At 33.8% G+C, this 22,400-nt stretch overlaps 1 protein-coding gene across 4 annotated transcripts in view; it reads right to left on the bottom strand.

Moving 5' to 3' along the window:
* Positions 1-9,361, bottom strand: part of LOC117343549 (neuromedin-K receptor-like) — a 58,697-nt gene extending 49,336 nt beyond the window's left edge. For 3 of the 4 annotated variants that reach the window (XM_033905949.1, XM_033905948.1, XM_033905946.1), the window contains exon 1: positions 9,096-9,361. The gene's annotated coding sequence lies outside the window, so the exon portion shown is untranslated. The remainder of the gene's footprint in view (positions 1-9,095) is intronic. The other variant, XM_033905950.1, reaches the window with a different exon arrangement.
* Positions 9,362-22,400: the final 13,039 nt, after the last annotated feature.

The raw sequence follows: 22,400 nt of genomic DNA, 5'->3' as shown, positions 1-22,400 counted from the left end.
CTTCCAGGTATCGTTTTATTGCCCCAGACCGAAATTGAATTTTAATATGTTTTCTTCTATTTTTAAACACATTAAGTATAGCGAACCATAAATAAGAATAAATATCCACTGGTTTACATCGTTTGTGATACAATGTTTCAGAAAGGTTGTGACAGGATTGGTAACTTGGCTGGTTTCCGAGTAACTATTCCAGAGTCTGGTTGTGGTTGGTATAAAAGATAATCTAGTCCATGTAAGACTATAATTTGAAATTGCGCGATTGGTATTATTTCTCAAAAAGTATGTGTTTCTTTCTCTAACTAAACCAGATAATAATCAATATCGTAGACCATTACAATTGCGATTAAACCGTGAAGTAACCCAATAATTACAGGGAATCTCCACTATCTAATTGTAAATGAGCCACGAAAAAAATGTCTCGCATGAATGCACAAACTGGTTTGTTTTGAACAAAGACTGACTGGCAATCCAAGCGATGCATCAGAAGCCCAAAGTCGATCAGACGTACTGGTTGCTGCCGTGAAGAAAATAATTTGGTAAAATTACAACATCATTTACGTTTTACAGTCAACACGAATCTGTTAGATAAAAAATAAAAGAGAAGTTAAGCGTGAAAACCACCATGAATTATCTAAGGGTAATTTTCAGCGAGCATGGAGTTGTCTCCGTTTGGTCGTCAAGAGATACATTGGTAGTGTCAGAATATAACCACATTTGTACGCCCTATTTACAGAAACGTACCGGATTTGATAATTTAGAGTGATGCGTCAAATCAGGGATTGCGAGGTGTCTTGGCACAATAACACTGGTGATAGACAATAACCGTCTTGAGCTAAAAATAGCATTCTTTGCTTTGCAAGCATTTTATTATGAGATTTCCAATAAACATATCAAACATGAAATGGATAACACAACAGCAGTAGCTTATGGTAAACCATAATGGGGAGCAGGTCCGATGTGTCCAATGACATTGCTAAATGATATGGGAATGGTTTGTTTGTAGAGACACATCTGGCTTACAGCAACACATACAAATTATATCAGGTGTGTCCAATGCAGACGCTGATTAAAAATTGCGCAGTTTGTTGAAGTGTGTTCCAAAAATTAACTGAACTGTTTGGCAAACTTGATGTTGACTTGTTTACCTCGCGTTTAAATTATCAAGTAAACACATTTGAATTATTGCAAGCAGTTTCAGAAGCTTTTACAGGAAATGGTGTTGTTGTTTTTTGTTGCTTCCCGAAGTTGTTGCAGTCGTTCACTGCATCGCCAGTCTATTTACCTTCCAGAAAGACACTACTACAAATGCCTCACCAGACAAAGACACAAGCATGGAGAAAAAATAAAATCTGATGATATGCCGTATGTCAGGCAAGACCTACAAAGTAAGGGAATTTCGCAGGACGGAGCCAACCTCATCTTGGAATCCTGGAGAACTACAATGTCTGCTTACATGAATCGTTTTGCGACGGAAAACTGATCCGATGTACCCATCTACAGCCCTCGTAGTAGATTGCCTAATGTCATTTTATAAGGATGGACTAAGGTATTTTATTATTAATACAGCACGATCCGCACTAGCAGCTGTACTTTCTTTACCTGGAAATGTCATGCTTGGGACACACCCATTGATTCGTCGGTTTTATAGGAATATTTTAAAGAAAACCAGTAACACCAAAGTATGTAGCTTTCTGTGATGTGAACATTGTCCTTAAATACCAAAATATCTTAATTACTTTTGAACAGCCTACCTTAAAGCAAGCGACGTACAAGATTGTTACACTTATCGCACTTGTTACTGGAAAGAGATGTCAAACGCTGGCGTTCTCAAATTTGAACAATATGAGAAAGACACCTAATGAGTTTAGTTTTCACATTACGAATAAAATAAATCAAACAAGGGCAGGGTATGTTAACACCTCATTAGTTCTAACAAAATTGAAAAGAAACAGGAAGCTATGTGTGTTGAAACCCTTTGAACACTACCTGAACTTACTCAAAGTTGTCGTAAGGTCCAGATGTTTTGCATTACACACTCTACCTGAATTTACTCAAAGTTGTCGTAAGGTCCAGATGTTTTTCATTATACACTCTAAACTACATGGTGTAGCATTCAAAGCAACAATACAGAACTCCTGACATTGAAGTTTGAAAGACGTCTACCGATATTGGAATGTTTTGATGTAGGGAAAGTTTGGCAGTTTTCGGGACTTATTTAGGTGTATCTAAATTTGGTGTTTCCATCAACACTGCACCAAAGTTTGGCGGACTCCGACTTCTGCCATCTGAGCTGGAGATCACCGTCACGCAACTATCGCTTTTGCAATCTTTGCGATTCACAGACCGCGAGCTCTACCGTTGCGATTTGTTAAAATACAAGCAAGCGATTAATTCCACATATATACATGTTTTCACATAAAATGTCATTAATATAATCGATGCAAGTGTCAACATTACACAATATAATTTTACGTTTCGACGTTTCAACTCATTGTATTATGTTCTTTCATATGTCATGAAAAAAACCTTACTCGATTAGAGACTTTCATTTTTGACGTTACTTTGAACCCATAGCGAGGTCATGACCTTGACACTTTTTCTGATAACATGGTATGGAAAAAGCCCCGACAATGATCTGCATAACACACTGAGCGTGCATGAAATAGAACGATTCTGTATGAAGTTATGGTCGTTCGAAAAAAAATATTTTTCACCTTTGATCTTGACCTTTGAACTTATTATCACCAAAATGTCACACACTTATCACCAGCTCGGTTGTTCGGTATCATGTACAGTAATACGAACGTTGTATCTGGTTTCGTTTTTGTTTGAAAGTGTTGAAGCAAGTGTTAAGGGTCATCTTTATAGCAGAATAATGTTGAATTTCAAACACGAATAAATATCTTAAAATTTGCACAAAAATAGTCACGTAATATACCAAAATGTTTGTTTGGACATGTAGTGTCTTAAAATCACAAACAATTTGATGCAGATGCTAACAATTTCTTCTATAGAGTTACTTTCTGGTGGGTTGTAGCATGGAAAAATTCACAAACCTGAAAAATAGCACAGCTGTCATGCTCACAAGTGTCTATAGCACAGGGTAGGAGCATTTGTTTGACAGGATTTGACTTTATGTAGGTATAAACACATATTTTGTTTTGACCTTGAAATGCAAATGGCGGCTGTGGCCATAAAAAATGATCCTATATCATACTTTTAAGACATCTGATTATAGTAAGAATGACCTTTTTAAGACAAATGTCAAACTGGTGAGTTTTGGACCTTTTTCAGAAATATATATCTTGTACCCCAAACTCAACGGATGAACATTTTTTCCTTAAAACAGTCTTCCTGCCATGTCTAGAGTTCTCTATAGTATCTAATAAAAGCATTTTTTGGCGTTTGAAATACCTTCTTATATGCCATAATTGTGTGATATTATTCACAACCGCCATTTGCATTTCAAGGTCTAAATAAAATCAGTGTTAATACATATCATAAAGTCCAATCTAATCAAACCAATGCTCCTATTTTGTGCTTTAGACCTTTGTGAGCCAATCGACATGACTGTTTTTCACAATAAATGCGATACAAATAAGTTAATTATGTCCACCTGAAACATGCATTTTTCTCATGTTTTGCTGAAATTTACGAACTACTGAACAAATTAAATGTCAACAGCAAGGCCCACAGTTTGACATAATACAATCAAAATTTTATCAAGTTTCTTCTATTAAATTGCACCCTAGTAGGGATGTATAGCCTTGTAAAATATGCTTCAGTTTTATACTTATTTCTGAAACAGTTTGGCAATCATTAACAGCTAATGACTGATCACCTAACAGGTGAGTTGATTTACCTTCTGATTAACCACACTGTGTTCTGATTTACCTGTGTTCTGATTTACCTGTGTTCTGATTTACCTGTGTTCTTATTTACCTGTGTTCTGATTTACCTGTGTTCTGATTTACCTGTGTTCTGATTTACCTGTGTTCTGATTAACCACACTGTTCTGATTTACCGGTGTTCTGATTTGCCTGTGTTCTGATTTACCTGTGTTCTGATTTACCGGTGTTCTGGTTTACCTGTGTTCTGATTTACCTGTGTTCTGATTTACCGGTGTTCTGATTGACCTGTGTTCTGATTTACCTGTGTTCTGATTTACCGGTGTTCTGATTAACCACACTGTTCTGATTTACCTGTGTTCTGATTTACCTGTGTTCTGATTTACCGGTGTTCTGATTTACCTGTGTTCTGATTTACCGGTGTTCTGATTTACCTGTGTTCTGATTTACCTGTGTTCTGATTTACCTGTGTTCAGATTTACCGGTGTTCTGATTTACCTGTGTTCTGATTTACCTGTGTTCTTACACTGAGAATATTTCTGTAACAGACTATAACTCCTTATAAACACACCTTAACTCCCATGTCAACATCCCACCATAACTACAGTTGGTGTTCGGGGAAGACCCCATATAGATACAGGTGGATTTTCAGGAGAATGGAAGAGGGGGGACATTATCTATCAAATGCTGGCTACAAGTATTCCGTTAAGACAAGATGGACCAATAGAGTGTACTGGAGATTTGTTAGAATCTCAATTGCACTACATCATTAACCACTTATGATAATATTCCTGTTTGAAATTATTGACAGAATCTCAACCATCAGCCCGCCACTCTTGGTCTTGTTGCTGATGTATTTGAAGTGAAGAAAAGATGTAGAGATGAAATTCCACGGTACCATCACTATATGATGAGAGATAGGGAGTTAGTTCGATGCAGGTGTCAAGACTTTGCTCGAGTAAATTCCTAGCAAAACCAAGGAGGGAAATGGGCATGTAGCAGCGCATTGATACTAGATTGTGCATCCCGAAGGACAGACTACTCGGGAATGACGAACTTGACGTTTACTCTTATGTGGACGCAGCTTGATTCATCTTAATGAGTAAAACCCCACTACATATTCGCTTGAAAAGTTTGAACTGTAATATAAGCTGTGATATGAACATTTTGCTATTATATTTATAAATGCTATATCATAATGAATTATCTTAGCAATAGGGCATTGATTTATACTTTTCGCTATATTGGCATATACATGTATGTAAATTACACTTGTGAATAGTGTTTTAGTTGGTAACCTGTAGTTACCAAGTGTTAGTGTTGAATATGAGTCTAGTGTAAATATTTATATGTATAATCAAATTATATATTTTTTATACAAATTCTGTGATTATTCCACTGTTTCGTTTTTCATGACCTTATAATAATGTTTTTCTTATTAAATATATTAAACATAAAATTATATTGATCAAATTGTGATATATGAAGTCATTTTTCCATAATGGTAAATGTATTAAATAATATGGTGAAGTCTTATGACTGGTTGTTTAAATCATGTTTGACTAAAAATAACTTTGATGTGAACTCATTATTTTTACATGCATTTAGTTTATAAATGATAATATTTGTGAATAAATATTATAGATACAATATAAATGTGGTACTTTAGATTGATATCGTGATATGTTTTAAATGATATGTATGCAAGTCTTCATAACTGGGATAACTAAATTATTAATGAATTATTTGTAACTGGTTAATGAAATAAAACATTAGAAAATATTCAAAATGTGATGACTTCATTCTCTACTGAGTTCACCTGTGTCTACCTGAGCTGTCTTATTTTAATAAAACACACCTATTCTACTCTGGCCAACATTTCCTCTACCTATATCTCACCTACAATCTCAAATGTTGGCTAGACTGGAAGACACCGTTTTGAAGACACCGTTTTGTTGAACCTTTTAGTCATACTATTTAATTATTTATTTATTAATTATCAATTTACCTTTACCATCTATACACCACCTAAAATGTTTTCTAATTGAATACAATAGGCCCTCGGCAAATTAATTATCGGCCGAGAGGATCGTTTTTTCACAAACATAACGATATTTTTCGTTGATTATTTAATAATTTTTTGTAACTGTTCGATACTGCATTTCTATATGTGATCGTTTGTAATTTAACTGTGTCTTGATAAAGAGGCAGATTGCCTCGAAAATTCAACAATTTACTTGTCTGTACTGTCGTTATTACTACTTGACAAATGATCTATTTCTAGTAATATGCATCCAGCAAAACATCTGTTTGTTAGGATCCAGTACCTTTTTATAAAGGATCATGCCGTCGTTATTACTTACTATACATATATAATTATTATAGTTATTACTTACTATATGTATAATTATTATAGTTATTACTTAATACAAATAGAATTATTATTGTTATTTCTTAATACATATATAATTATTATAGTTATTACTTACTATATATGTAATTATTATCGTTATTACTTACTACATTTATAATTATTATCGTTATTACTTACTACATATATATATAAATGGACCAAAGAAGTAATATAAAACGGTAATCGCCAATGGGTCCATACAAAGGTTTGTCTGCAGTATACAAATTACTTGAAATGTTAATATGCGACAAATAAGTAATTCTAACAATGTGAACAATGAAAAATGTCAATTTTTAAAATCTTTTTTTTTTTCAGAATATGTTTTCTAGTCAGGAGTTAAAAACAAACAGCATGTTAACTGGTATATTATAGGAAGTTATAACAATACTTTGAGTGTATAATGAGTGTAACAAAGTCATAGGCTCGTAATTGATTGATTGACCTACAAGTAATTATAACAGTTATTTGGTTTTAATTGGAGATGGTTTTGTGTTGGCGACCTGTGTGTTATCGCTGGGTAGGATTAACCTTACAGGTGTGCTATCTCACATTGTTTAGCTCTTAAGTAATAAAACAATATCCCTGCAGGTAGTGTATTGATACGTAAGACAAATAAAGGGTATGATATGAACTGGTACACGGCCTTCGAACATATTAGAACTATGATATAAGGATCTCGAGTAAACATCTCGATAGGATAGGCACTCGGTATACGAGGCAGTAAGGGATTGAATAGACAGTGTTTTTCATAGTTCGGGAGAGAGATAGAGACAAAGAGGTCAGAGGCAGATAATTAAGAAGCAGAGAAAGTTCGACTGGACACGACCTTGGTACACATGACAGTGTCTCCGGACAAAATGAAACGACGGGGTCAGTCATGATAGACATACAGGAGTGTATTATGATTGTAACACGAACAGTGGTACAATTACTGCTATCAAATGTTATTCAAACGTCCACGCCTTGATGTGCTACATGAGGACTAATGAGGACGGGTGGCCGAGTAGATATTTACTATACAAGACATTGATTTCCTACATAACCTTATGAAATGTACATCATCTCAGCTGATTACAAGGACAGCTGTGGTATACATAGCCACTGTTGTGTGCGTACGACAGTAAAATCACATACTGTCGGTAAGCATTCCAGGTCGTGGTATTGAGCTGTACATATCTTAAATATTTAAAGCTTTAAGAATCTGTGTACATCCTGTCAAACAACTTGCTCGTTAATCCTGAAATACTGTGCACTGGTTGTGTCGAAAGCAAAACCCCTTATGTAACTCAACAAGCTGATTCATACAATGTACCATAACCTATAATATCTATTTACGCAACTGACGATTTTTTTCCATTATTTTACACAAGTGAATCTTAAAGCCTCCTGAGCTTCTGTATTTATTTCATCGATTTTTTAGGTGTATATCGATTTTTGCTTTCACTTGACTCTAAATATTGAGTCAATAAGTCTGTAATTACTTATTCTTTATCAAATGATTTCATAATTGTGCAACATTTAAAAAATAGTTTCAAATTCAATCCATTTCTCTCTTCCTGTATAATGATAACCTACCATATGTTGCAGTACATTACATATTCCTGGTACCCTATTAAATCAGAGATCTTGTAAATACCATGCAGAAGGCAATGCTACAGTATTAGTCACTGCTGACGCAGGGAATGGCCTCATTGCATTAGCTAGTCAAATAAAACGTCCATTCTCTTTTGACTGGGTCAAAACAACAGCTACATGGATATGGAACACAGGGACAAAGTATTTGTTCAGACATTTTTGGTGTTGACCTGAATTTTTCTAAAAATTGCATATCACATCTGAGGTCCCTGTTATTCAGCCGTACCGCATTACCCCCACAGGAAATGGCTGTAAAGCTATATGGTTCCTGTGATATATATTTTTCATAAGCAATGTATTCATAACACATGGTCCCTGTATATTCATTACTGTGTGTCTGACACTTTAATACCCTAACCACCAGAAAATATCTATACATTCTGTAGAAAATCTCGGGTCCCTGTGATACATTCTATGCTTCCATCACAGGGTCACCACTCATTATATTGTAAATTCAAAACGTTCCTAAATCACAGGGAGATTTTTCTAAAATAAATTGTATAACAAATCTCTGGTCCCTATGATAAACGTTTTTCATAAACTCCTAACACGTGTCCTGCTCGTTATTGTATAATCAGCCAAATTCTATAAGATCTCTGCTCCTTGTGATTCTGTGATGCACTTTTTTTAACTACTCTTTGTGCTGTTTACAAATTCATTGTTGTGTAACTTTAATACGTTCCCAGCCATGAGGTAATATCTGAATAAATTGCATAGAACGATCGAGGTCTGTTTGATAATGCTTTTTCATATTCTTCTACTAGTAGTCACTGGGTTTCAATTCTATTTATTATTGTGCAAGCTTACCACATTGTCATCACCAGCAAATGTCTGAATAAAATGCAATAGAATAGATTGAAATCGTATTATAGTGCAACTTAAACACGCCTGTTTAAGTTGTCAATAAACACAATATCTATGTTGAGTCAAACATATATTTGATACGCCATATCCCTGACAGTGAACCGAGAAAATGTCTGATTTATATACACACGGGTACCCGAACACGGAACACAATGAAAATTCATTGTAAATAAAACCTTTAAAATGATGGATGACGCCCGGTAAAATAAATACATAAAGGGCCCTGTCAGTCATTACTTGGTAAATATATTTGAACGTCAGCAACAAATACGTCCAATTTACATACATAAATATATACTGATATAGTCTTCAACATGCCTCGATTGTTTACCTACCGGTCAGGACAGGAATGTGTCGGTTTCACTTCGGTTTTAAAATCCTTAACGAATATTTAACCACAATAACGTAAAATCCAAGAGTTACATTGTCTGTGTATCTGCGTATATAGTCACTGCAGCTCCCGAATATATGTGTTCCCCCAACAACTTCCGTTTTAGATTGAAAAACATTTAAGCGTATACATGTTCTTAGTTGTGTACTGGGATCACTGAAAGGGATACTATGCCCGGAAAGTTCACAAAGCAAGTATTACGAAAACGAACTGTAAAGTATCGTAGTCAGCGTGATGTTTTACAACGAGTATTCAAGCCGCCACTCGTGATTAGAAAGCATGGTATACTGATGTGATGAGTGAGAAGACCCAAAGTTGATAAAGAACTTGAACATAAATTTGAAAGTATTTTACAGACACAATTAAACAAGCATGTCAGTATGCCATGTAACAATCACTGGGCGTTATCGAATACATCTGTGACATCATATAGACACTTTTCACTGTATGGTATCCAATCTTGAATGAATTAGTGAGGTTACACACACAATGGGTTCACTGCGTGGTATCCACCTTACGAACATTAGTACAAGATGTGAGTTCTGACTAGTGACCTGTGTAACTGCACTGCCTTCGGTGTCGGAAATGATCCGCCACAGCATAAAAAACCCAAACTGAAAGTACATAACGCTCAATCAAAAGAATATCTCTCCCTGTCTCTCCCTGTCTCTCTCTGTTTTTCTCTGTGTCTATCTGTCTCTCTCTCTCTCTCTCTCAATCAAAAGAATAACTCTCTGTCTGTCTGTCTCTGCCTCTGTCTGTCTGTCTGTCTCTCTGTGTCTCTGTCTCTCTCTGTCTCTCTCACTCTCTCTGTCTCACTCTCTCTGTCTCTGTCTCTGTCTCTCTCTGTCTCTCTGTCTCTCTGTCTCTCTCTGTCTCTCTCTCTCTGTTGTATCAGCATCGATATTGTAATACACATATGGCATAAACTGATCTTTACGGGAGTAGTGCCAAATTAATAACTGTTTAACTAATTAACTTTTTATTATTATACCACCTTACTTCGTGTGTGTTAATGCGTGAGAGCCCGAGAGGACTTTGCTTGTATGGCTCTCCCCAACCCCTGGAAACCTCAGGCTTCACATGCATTGTGATAATTTTGTTTAATTTGCTACTAACATGACCTTTCTATCTGTAGTTATTTAACTATTTCTGTTTATGCTTGGCTTGTATTTTGACAACAATGTATATTTCTTTTTGTAACTCTTCAATTTGGAGGAAATAAAGAAATAGTTATCTTTCACCGACACCATATATTGTCAAACAACAGACAAATTCTGAATTGCCAAATTACAGACAAACTCCATATCGTAAAGCAACGTACCAACTGTATATTGTCAAACAATAGGTGGACTGTTCATTGATAAACAACAGACAAACTGTATATTGTTAAACAACAAACAAACTGTATTGTAAAACAAAAGGCAAGAAGTAATATAAAATATTTTTGTATTGACAAAAATAAACAATCTGTGTTTGCTGAAATTAAATTGATCATGTGTTTATTTGTATGAACTATACTTTTTGTCGGGATTGGTCGCAGTTAGTCGTGACGTCACAATTACAGAACCCATTGACAGCGCGAAAGGGTTAAAGTGTTTATTAAGATGTCAAACATCCTACAACTTTTACCTGATAAAATATTCTTCTAAAAAGTTATATCCAGCAATTAATGACTTAGACACTGTAATATTGCATGGTGAAAGTTAATAAGGTAAGGCTATCCCAAGTAGTACAGTCAGTATCCACGTTATATTACATTAATTAAAAGCCACGAAAATGTAGTTCTATTTTTCCACATAGCATAATGTTGATTGGCTAAATTATTCTGTGAAGATTTATCTACTAGACGAACTGATAAAAACTGTCCATATTATTAAAATCAACATATTTATTAGCGTCAACTAAAAGACGCCAGCGATAATCATCATAAAAATCACATTGTATTAAAAAGCGAGTTCCGTCTTCAACTTTGTTTGATAAACAATATTGTCAGACTCTATTTTTCATTAACAATTCGAGTTGGCATGCCTTTACAATTTCAAGGGAAAGTGACCACATCTTTAGTTGCAAAACAGACTACTAGCTCTCTCTCTCTGAAACAGTTAGAACCTCCAATGATTGAAGACAATAACTGCATGCAGCAAAAAGATCTCATTCAAAATGAGCATAGGCAGATATAAGTGTATTGTTAGTACACTGAATCAACCTACATTCGCACCATGACAAGCATACGGGAAGGCCAGTTTGGGATTAGGGGACCTTTGTTTACACGACGGTACAAATTCGCACCTGTGTTTGAGAAGAAAAACGTGTCTTACTCAAAAAAACCTATCACTTTATACCAAAGAAAATCGATTTCCCCAGATGTACATATTTCCTACGAATACCAGTATATTGCTACAAACGTTTCATGTTCAATAAATTTGATTTAAAATATTTCAGAGTATTCTAAACATTTACACATTAATTTTCTTCAAAATTTTAAAGTCCGGTAATGAGATAAATTTTATTTATTGTTATTTATTCCCAGATAAAAATGTAGTAGGTAACTCTTGTTTTGTCTCCTCAGGTAGACTAAGTACAGTTCACTCCTTCCTAGTACAGCTACTAATCCCTCCCCAGGCGAGCACCGCTATGTCTAATCCCGTCAATTATCGCCTCCTGACACTCCTACCGCCCAGGTCAATGGTGACCCTCAGCAACAGATTCTATTTTATATTTTTTTTTTTAAGATTTTTTCATATTATTGAGGCTTTCCACCCTTAAAACAGATGGAAAAAAGAAGAAAAAAGACAAAACTGAATTACACAATAGGAAATCATTTTTGAAATAATCGACTCTATATTAAAAGCAAACAACGATGTACCTAGTACAGACCTTTCACCGACACCATATCTCTCAAACTGACACGGCACATACTATATACTACCGCCATCTAGAAACATTCATCTTTAACCTACCGTGTCACTCAATACGAATTGTTACATCCAAAACACAATAATCCGTGAAACATCGCCGAATTCCTCCAACAAAACACAATTTTTCAAACTGTTCCCTCAGCCTCTCCAGATTCCTCATTTACATACGGGGTTGAAAGGTCATGGGTTTTATATTTGGGGTCATCTCGGCATACTTTATTTTACGGGTGCATGTGTAGGACGTCATTTGTGAGATCACGGACTAATTAGATTGCATGTTTTAATGCCAGTGATGAGATCGTCCTTTCCTTTACCTCAACCGCATTATTTCGGTAGTTGTTGAAACTTCGTATTGAAATCGAAAGATTGCATGTAACGGTGCTCAATAACTTGTCCAAGACAGGGCTGGGCAATATACGTACATGTATACCATGAACTAGTAGTATCGGTTGATGGGGTAATAGCTGACAGTTGTTTGATATTTTGCTTTTAAATTGAACTTGCCATCTATTTAGGGTTATGCCTATCTTCAATTAAAAAAATTGACCTCTACATGCATAGTTAAAATATATGCGGTAGTATATACAAGTAGTATGCGCCGTGTCAGTTTGAATAAATGTGTTTTTTTAGTCGATTGAAGTGAGATGGGGGTGCCGTTTCGCTTTTACACAGTACAAAATACCACTGATATCATTTTTTTTTCAATTCTCATTTTCTTCTTCTGGTCTATCAAAGGTACTTCCATTTGTTTTACTTTATCATATTGTATAGCGATAAATTTGCAAACCGATTGGGCCGAGAATAGCCCGCTACATATGTACATCTATGACCTCATAATATGAATTCAGGTATATTGGCACACTTAATCTTAAATACGCTTATATATATATAATTATACGAAAACTATTGAAACTGTCTGGATATCAGAAATGTATTGACGTAATAAATGACACAGATATAAAGGTATGTTTGTCTGCAAGTCTCTGTCACTTACAACGGCTATTACTGTCATATCAAACACATTGAAAATAACCATACTTGCAGTTCGTGCTGCTGTTTGCTGTTTTATGCATATTTTAGTTGCATTCCGATATTAATATATTGACAGAGGATATACGACAGAACTATTCCTGCTAAACATAGAAGGTTCTACAAAAATTTGGTTTCACTACAGCACTTTACACCATATTCTGATAACAAACTCACTCCTTTTTCAGGCTAACATTGTCACTAGTCTGTTATGTGCTTTCGGTAAATCAGAGACGGAAACTAACACTCATATTCTTAAGAAATGTGAAAACGTCCAGATCGTTTACAGAGTTTTGAAACACTTTTAGAAATGACGACGACGACGAGGAGGAGGAGGAGGAGGAGGAGGAGGAGGAGGAGGAGGAGGAGGAGGAAGAAGAAGAAGAAGAAGAAGATGATACATGATGATGATGATGATGATGATGATGATGATGAACTAGTGTGGATAAAAACATTCAACAAAACTATGTTATCGTGTTTCTCCTCGATTAGGCAGCCAATGGGAAGCGTTTCTCCGATATGAAGAGAATCGATCATATCGACTATTAAGTATGTATCTTTGAGCGGAATATTATGAAACGAATATTTCCATTTAGTCGTGTTTTTGTAACTTTTGAAAAATAACTAACTCCAGTGAAAGAAATTCCATATACAACAACCACTGGTTGTGTAACCTATATAAACAAAATGTTCATTATTTGAAATTAGTAAGGCTTCCGTTTTCAGAGGGTTGAATTTTACCAGCAATGTTTATGTCCAATTTTGAATTATAACTAAGTCGGTATTTATTATAGTATATTTATATAGTATATTTATTATAGTATATTTATTATAGTATATTTATTATAGTATATTTACTTTCGGTGTGACAGTCTCCCATTACTCCTGTGTTAAACCAGATGGTATTGATCACCGTATAAATGCAGCCCAGATAACATGACGTCACTTCTGTCATCGTCAAAAAATGTTTTGCAATGCGTTGTGAGTGAATCAAACCTAGCAAGGATTTCGACTTAGACCAATCGCGTAAATATGACGTCATTTTGGTGCTTTGTTGATCATAGCCACGCCGAGCCTTTGTATTACACACCAATTTGAATGCAAACCAAGCACTGCAAGGAAATCGATTTCACATGTGCCGTTCTTTCAATTGAACAAACAGGGGGAAACCTGAACTTAAACCCCATATTTAGCAAAGAGAAAGTGAAGTTTAACGTATCTTAATGTAAATATAACAATCAAACGCTTGTTAGATTGTATTTATTGTCAATGTCAATGTAATCTGGGTGACAGATAAATATTCATGACGCCCTAAGGCCCTAACGGGCGTCATTCTATTTATCCGTCACCAAGATTGCATTGATCTTGCCAATAAATACAATCTACCAAGCGTTTAATTGTTAATTCAATTTCCAAAGACGGTCAATAAGAACATAATAAGGAGGTATCAACAGCAAATAATTTGGAAAGACTTTCAAGGATATCTATGTCATTTTTGATGAACGATAGAGTGGCCAGGCTGGAAACCAGACTGATATTGTTATATTAGTGAGATTTCGAGTAAATAATTATTCAAAAATTTCACAGCTAACAGGTCAAAAACTTTACCAATAGTACAGATTGATGATATAGGTCTTATGACCCTGGCTGTTAATAGGACGTTAAACAAAAACAAACCAAACCTAATAGGTCAATAATTTGAAGAAACGTGTTTAACCATTGCTAATTTCCAATGTTCTGAAAAGACACCAGTATCCAACGAGTATCTATATACTAGTGATAAAGGATAAGCTACAAAGACTGCAGTATTTTTTAACATAATGTGAGTAAACCCATCATGACCTACAACTGTTTATGTAGATAAAGATTTAAATATGTCGATTGTGTCATTGAGTTGAAATTGTATGTCTGATATAGAAGCGTCCGTCCTAAGTTCGACCCCTGGCTCGTCGATGTTTGTATCGTCAATAGTGGAAATGAAAACAAAGTAATCATTTAGTATACTGGCTTTATCTACGTCTGTCATTACAAGATCTCAATTATTATTTCAAATTCTGGGAATCGTATCAGAAAAACGGTCTAAAATACCATTTATATCCACATAGAAATGTTCTTTATGTGCTGTTTTAGATAATTGACATGATTACGTTGTCTCCGAAAATTTGTTTTCTTATAGAGCGATAAGATTTTTAAAACAATCAGAATTAAACCAGGGCTTGTCATTAGGACGCATTTTATCAGTTGAAGTAGGTATACAACCCCAATTTATGTCCAAATATTTTTTTCTGTAAACTTAACACTTATGTCGTCTTTGGAATGCGCCGTAGAGAATAAATCTACCCAGTCTGTATCGTCTATTTTACTATTAAAAAGTTCGTAACTAGCTTCGTTATGACATTTTATGGTTCGTTTAAACGTCATGATAATTATACAGACCCCACAATCAGTTGTACAGTCGTCGCTTTATGGTCAGATACCTCATCATCAAAGTCAATTACGTCAGAAAAGTTAGAAGTCCACGTACGCGTGTCATCAAGTAAAATAGGGTCAAGTAAGGCAGAGCTCGTGCGTCCTTTGCGGTTTGTCGATTACATTAAAGTACGGTGGCTGATTTGTGCCATTTCGTCCTATCGTCTGTTCGCCCCGAAAAGACGAAAATCAAATATCTCATCCTTTCGTAAACAAAACTTAACTTTCGTCATTTTGCCTCGAAAAGACGCAACAACATACGCGAAAAGATGAAATAAATGCAAGTAAATTAGCGACTTAAATTCTCGTCTTTTAGGGTTCATTATTTTCGTCTTTTCGACTTTTCGTCTTTGCGAAAAGACGAAAATAAACAAAACCTTAATTTTCGTTTTTTTTTCGGGGAGGCCGATGTTAATTAATATGATGCCTAATATCAATTGGGTATGTATATAGCATTCTTTACATTAATTTATATGAAACCAGACATTAATTAGGTATATATATATGATACCAGACATTAATTAGGTATGTATATATGATACCAGACATTAATTAGGTATATATATATATGTGATACCAGACATTAATTAGGTATATATATATATATATGATACCAGACATTAATTAGGTATATATATATATGTGATACCAGACATTAATTAGGTATATATATATATATATGATACCAGACATTAATTAGGTATGTGTATATGATACCAGACATTAATTAGGTATGTATATATGATACCAGACATTAATTAGGTATGCATATATGATACCAGACATTAATTAGGTATGTATATATGATACAAGACATTAATTAGGTATGTGTATATGATACCAGACATTAATTAGGTATATATATATATATATGATACCAGACATTAATTAGGTATATATATATATGTGATACCAGACATTAATTAGGTATATATATATATATGATACCAGACATTAATTAGGTATGTATATATGATACCAGACATTTATTAGGTATATATATATGATACCAGACATTAATTAGGTGTGTATATATGATACCAGACATTAATTAGGTATGTGTATATGATACCAGACATTAATTAGGTATGTATATATGATACCAGACATTAATTAGGTATGTATATATGATACCAGACATTAATTAGGTATGTATATATGATACCAGACATTAATTAGGTATGTATATATGATACCAGACATTAATTAGGTATATATATATATGAAACCAGACATTAATAAGGTATGTGTATATGATACCAGACATTAATTAGGTATATATATATGATAGCAGACATTAATTAGGTATATATATATATATATGATAGCAGACATTAATTAGGTATATATATATATATATGATACCAGACATTAATTAGGTATATATATATATATATGATACCAGACATTAATTAGGTATGTATATATGATACCAGACATTAATTAGGTATATATATATGATACCAGACATTAATTAATATGATACCAGACATTAATTAGGTATGTATATATGATACCAGACATTAATTAGGTTTGTATATATGATACCAGACATTAATTAGGTATGTATATATGATACCAGACATTAATTAGGTATATATATATGATACCAGACATTAATTAGGTGTGTATATATGATACCGGACATTAATTAGGTATGTATATATGATACCAGACATTAATTAGGTATGTATATATGATACCAGACATTAATTAGGTTTGTATATATGATACCAGACATTAATTAGGTATGTATATATGATACCAGACATTAATTAGGTATATATATATGATACCAGACATTAATTAGGTGTGTATATATGATACCGGACATTAATTAGGTATGTATATATGATACCAGACATTAATTAGGTATGTATATATGATACCAGACATTAATTAGGTATATATATATGATACCAGACATTAATTAGGTGTGTATATATGATACCAGACATTAATTAGGTATGTATATATGATACCAGACATTAATTAGGTATGTGTATATATATGATACCAGACATTAATTAGGTATGTATATATATATGATACCAGACATTAATTAGGTATATATATATATATATGATACCAGACATTAATTAGATATGTATACATGATACCAGACATTAATTAGGTATATATATATATGTGATACCAGACATTAATTAGGTATATATATATATATATGATACCAGACATTAATTAGGTATGTATATATGATACCAGACATTTATTAGGTATATATATATGATACCAGACATTAATTAGGTATATATATATGATACCAGACATTAATTAGGTATGTATATATGATACCAGACATTTATTAGGTATGTATATATGATACCAGACATTAATTAGGTATGTGTATATGATACATGACATTAATTAGGTATATATATATGATACATGACATTAATTAGGTATATGTATAGTTGATACCAGACATTAATTAGGTATATATATATGATACCAGACATTAATTAGGTATATATATATGATACCAGACATTAATTATGTATATATATATATGATACCAGACATTAATTAGGTATGTATATATGATACCAGACATTAATTATGTATATATATATATGATACCAGACATTAATTAGGTATATATATATGATACCAGACATTAATTATGTATATATATATATGATACCAGACATTAATTAGGTATGTGTATATGATACCAGACATTAATTAGGTATGTATATATGATACCAGACATTAATTATGTATATATATATATGATACCAGACATTAATTAGGTATGTGTATATGATACCAGACATTAATTAGGTATGTATATATGATACCAGACATTAATAAGGTATGTATATATGATACCAGACATTAATTAGGTATATATATATGATACCAGACATTAATTAGGTATGTGTATATGATACCAGACATTAATTAGGTATGTATATATGATGCCAGACATTAATTAGGTATATATATATGATACCAGACATTAATTATGTATATGTATATATGATACCAGACATTAATTAGGTATGTATATATAATACCAAACATTAATTAGGTACAATGTATATATATATGATACCAGACATTAATTAGGTATGTGTATATGATACCAGACATTAATTTGGTATATATATATATAATACCAGACATTAATTAGCTATATATATATGATACCAGACATTAATTAGGTATATATATATGATACCAGACATTAATTAGGTATGTGTATATGATACCAGACATTAATTAGGTATGTGTATATGATACCAGACATTAATTAGGTATATATATATATGTGATACCAGACATTAATTAGGTATGTGTATATGATATACCAGACATTAATTAGGTATGTGTATATGATACCAGACATTAATTATGTATATATATATATGATACCAGACATTAATTAGGTATGTGTATATGATACCAGACATTAATTTACGTGATACCGGATATGTATTGGGTATGTGTATAGCATACCTGACGATAATTTATATGATGCTCTATAATAACTTGGTATGTGTATATGATACTTGAACATTTATTTGGTATGTCTGTATGATACCAGCTTTTAATTAAGTCAGTTTTTATGAAACCAGATAATACTTTGGTATTCTCACATCTTCGCATATGTAAGATGAATTTCAACATAGGTGCACCGAGTGACCTCAGGTCTTGAACTTCTTTTTAATGGTGACGTCACTGGGAAAACCTTTCTGTTTGTTAATATGTTTGATAACTTTCACAAATGCACTATATCATTTTTCCTATGTGTCATTTAAACAAAATATTAATTGTGATCATTGACCTATAAATTGAGTCATATTGTTACTGTTTGTCGAGATTTTATTTTTCAAAGCGGAAGACTAGATATTTGGCCTTATGCAAGCAAGCATAGGTGGAGGAATATAACGTGATGGCAAACATCAGTCGGCAGGTTCCGGAAAGCTGATCACCTCTGACAAGGCAAACATTAATTCATATTTGTTGTTATCTTGCCACTTCAACAGTTTGCTTGTTTTTCATATTATACCGTAGGAATACCGCATTTTTTCTCATCTTTCCAAATATGTAATCTATTGTCGAAAAATTTGAAAAGATACACATTTTCTATATAGTTTCGTCATGTTACATCGATTTCCCCATGTCTTTCACGAAAAAGATGTGGAGGGGGATAGCCTAATATATGTTAGGGGTATGTGAGATAAGGAAGCAAGCCGATGCAAAATTATTGCGTTTTACCTCACCACTTCATGTGCTGTACTATGTGTGTATCAACACTTGTGTATTGAACGTGAGATGGCCGGTCATTTATCATGATCTGTGAAAATTGCTGTGTTCATTTCAATATATACTGCATTTGTTAAACTTTTTTTTTAAATCAGTATTAAACCAATGCTTTCCATTAGGACGCATTGTAACAGTTTTAGTAGTTATACAGCCCCCAGTTATGTCCAAATATTTTTTCTGTAAACTTAACACTTATGTCGTCTTGGGAATGCGCCGAAGAGAATAAATCTACCCAGTCGGTATCGTCTAGTTTACTATTACAAAGTTCGTGACTAGCTTTGTTATAACATTTTATGGTTCGATAAAACGCGCTGTACGTTTGCGGTAAAGGAAATGGTATATGCTTACTGATTAGGAACTGCTCATTAGATGGATTAAATGGAAGTTATTTGATTATCATTAATAATCATGCAGTAATATTGGCATTGTGTCACCACATCGGATTGATATTCTCGATGCTGAACATTATACATCCATAACGTATATACTAAATTTGTCCTGACAGAGCACTAAGGACTTACCACTTATATAGTAATAATATATGGACACTGTGGACATTTGTCATTTATCATGATCTGTGAAAATTGCTGTGTTCATTTCAATATATACTGCATTTGTAAAACTTTGAGATGTAAAAGAGATTGTGTACTGTATACGTAGATTGTATTATGCCTACTGTGGTGTTAATTAGGTTATAATTTCTAATTTCTTGTTTTCATCTGCAGGTAATTACCAGGGACCATTCACGTAGAATACCTTTCACTGTCACCAGCCTTTTCTATATGACCATTGCACTGTACTCATCATCATCATCATCATCATCATCATCATGAGAATGCACATTTTAGTGAGTATGTTGAATGACAGTAGGTGTACCAGTGTTTTTATAACATAAGTTAATTACTGACCTGATATTTACCTTGTTCTCTGTATTTTTATCTAGGTTATGAGTGTCTCTAAATTACAAAAAATATAGACAAACCCTTCTCAGATGTTCCTGCGTCACCACCTAAAATTCCTTTAATATTTACTAGCAGTAAAGGGTTTTCCTTGAAAAGGAACTTGGATCTTATCCAAGATTTAGGTTATAATGTCACGTTCAACTGTAAGGCTAGTAGGAGGCTAGACACTTGTTACAGTGACTTGAATAAGTGGCTGTTGGAAACAAATAGATGGGCAAAGCTTGTTGTACTATATATCTATCTGGGAACAATTGACCTTAGCCAGAAACAAGGGCCTTACATATCACTCCGACATTCTACGAATGAGGAGTGTAAACACTGTGTAAACTATCATGTAGACCAGTTTGGTTTCCAAATATTCAAGGAAAGTAGAGTTGGTGTAGTTGGAGATTCCACCTTACTCAGTTGTGACCTCGACTACTTTTTAAGGCCACAAAAGCCCTGGGTGTTTTAGGGACCAAGACAGTATTTTGTTGGAAAGAGTCAGTATTATAAATACCTATATTTCTCATGTGAATGCATTGGCTGGGTCCCTATCACTTAATTTTAGGAAAGACCTTTTGTCATATAAAAGGTCTGGGCGTAAACCAACTATCACTCTTAGTTTGTACAAGGATGGCATTCATCCTGATGTGCTACATGCACGTGTATGGATGAAACGATTGATTGTTAAAGTTTTCCATAACTGTTAGAACATATGTCACTCTAGCACATCTGTATATTTCCAGTGTTTTGTATAGGCATGAATGCGATTTTTCCCTTTCACTATACATTAAGTATCTTAGAATTCTATTATATCTGGAAAAGATACTGATTGAGCTGAAATGGCAGTAGCCAGGTGGTCTACAGCCGGGGTCAGAAGAGGGGAAAGAGGTCAAATTAGATAATATTTTACTGAAAAAGAACTAATAAGGGCACTCCAGTCTTTAGGTAATTAGGATGTGGTTCCTAAGCAACCTTTTGTATACCTAAGATGATAATCACCCCTAAGACGCCTAAACAAGGCAGTTAAAATCCTAGAGAATTTGATTTGTCTTTATTGGAGCGAACATTAAGTCGCACTGCAAACAGTGCCAATCGCCTTTGGATTATTTCGATATTGTCTGGGGATGACCCTCCTCAAAAGGGTGAGGCTACTTACATTGAGTGGAGGTTCGAAACTTCGTGTATATCAATGACCCTGCTATTCCGAAGAGTGCTGTGGTACAAGCTATCTGGAGGTCGTTAAGGGGTTCAGCTGGAAGAATATTGATTCCTTTAGGCTCAACTGAAACTCCAACTGATATCTTGGAAAAAACCTGGACATGTTATTTGGTGACATATCAACGGATGGGATGATCATGCAGGAATATTTTAATTGTTCCCAAAGACCTGACGAGTCTGCTACCAACTTTGGATGTCGATTGGAAAGTTTATCATAAACTGCAATCGAAAATGTTTCTTTACAACCTGAATCAAAAAATGATCTTCTCCGTCACAAATCACTTGGACATCACTCTTAAGTGAAAAACTAAAATGCCAGACAAGGCAAGTATGACAATGTTACAGATAATGACCTTCTGTTGCGTGTGATAA

This window comes from Pecten maximus, chromosome 15 (genome assembly GCF_902652985.1).
Source record: "Pecten maximus chromosome 15, xPecMax1.1, whole genome shotgun sequence".
NCBI classification, from domain to species: domain Eukaryota; kingdom Metazoa; phylum Mollusca; class Bivalvia; order Pectinida; family Pectinidae; genus Pecten; species Pecten maximus.
The sequence above is the reverse complement of the archived record's forward strand: the minus strand, read 5'-3'. Positions and strand labels throughout refer to the sequence as shown.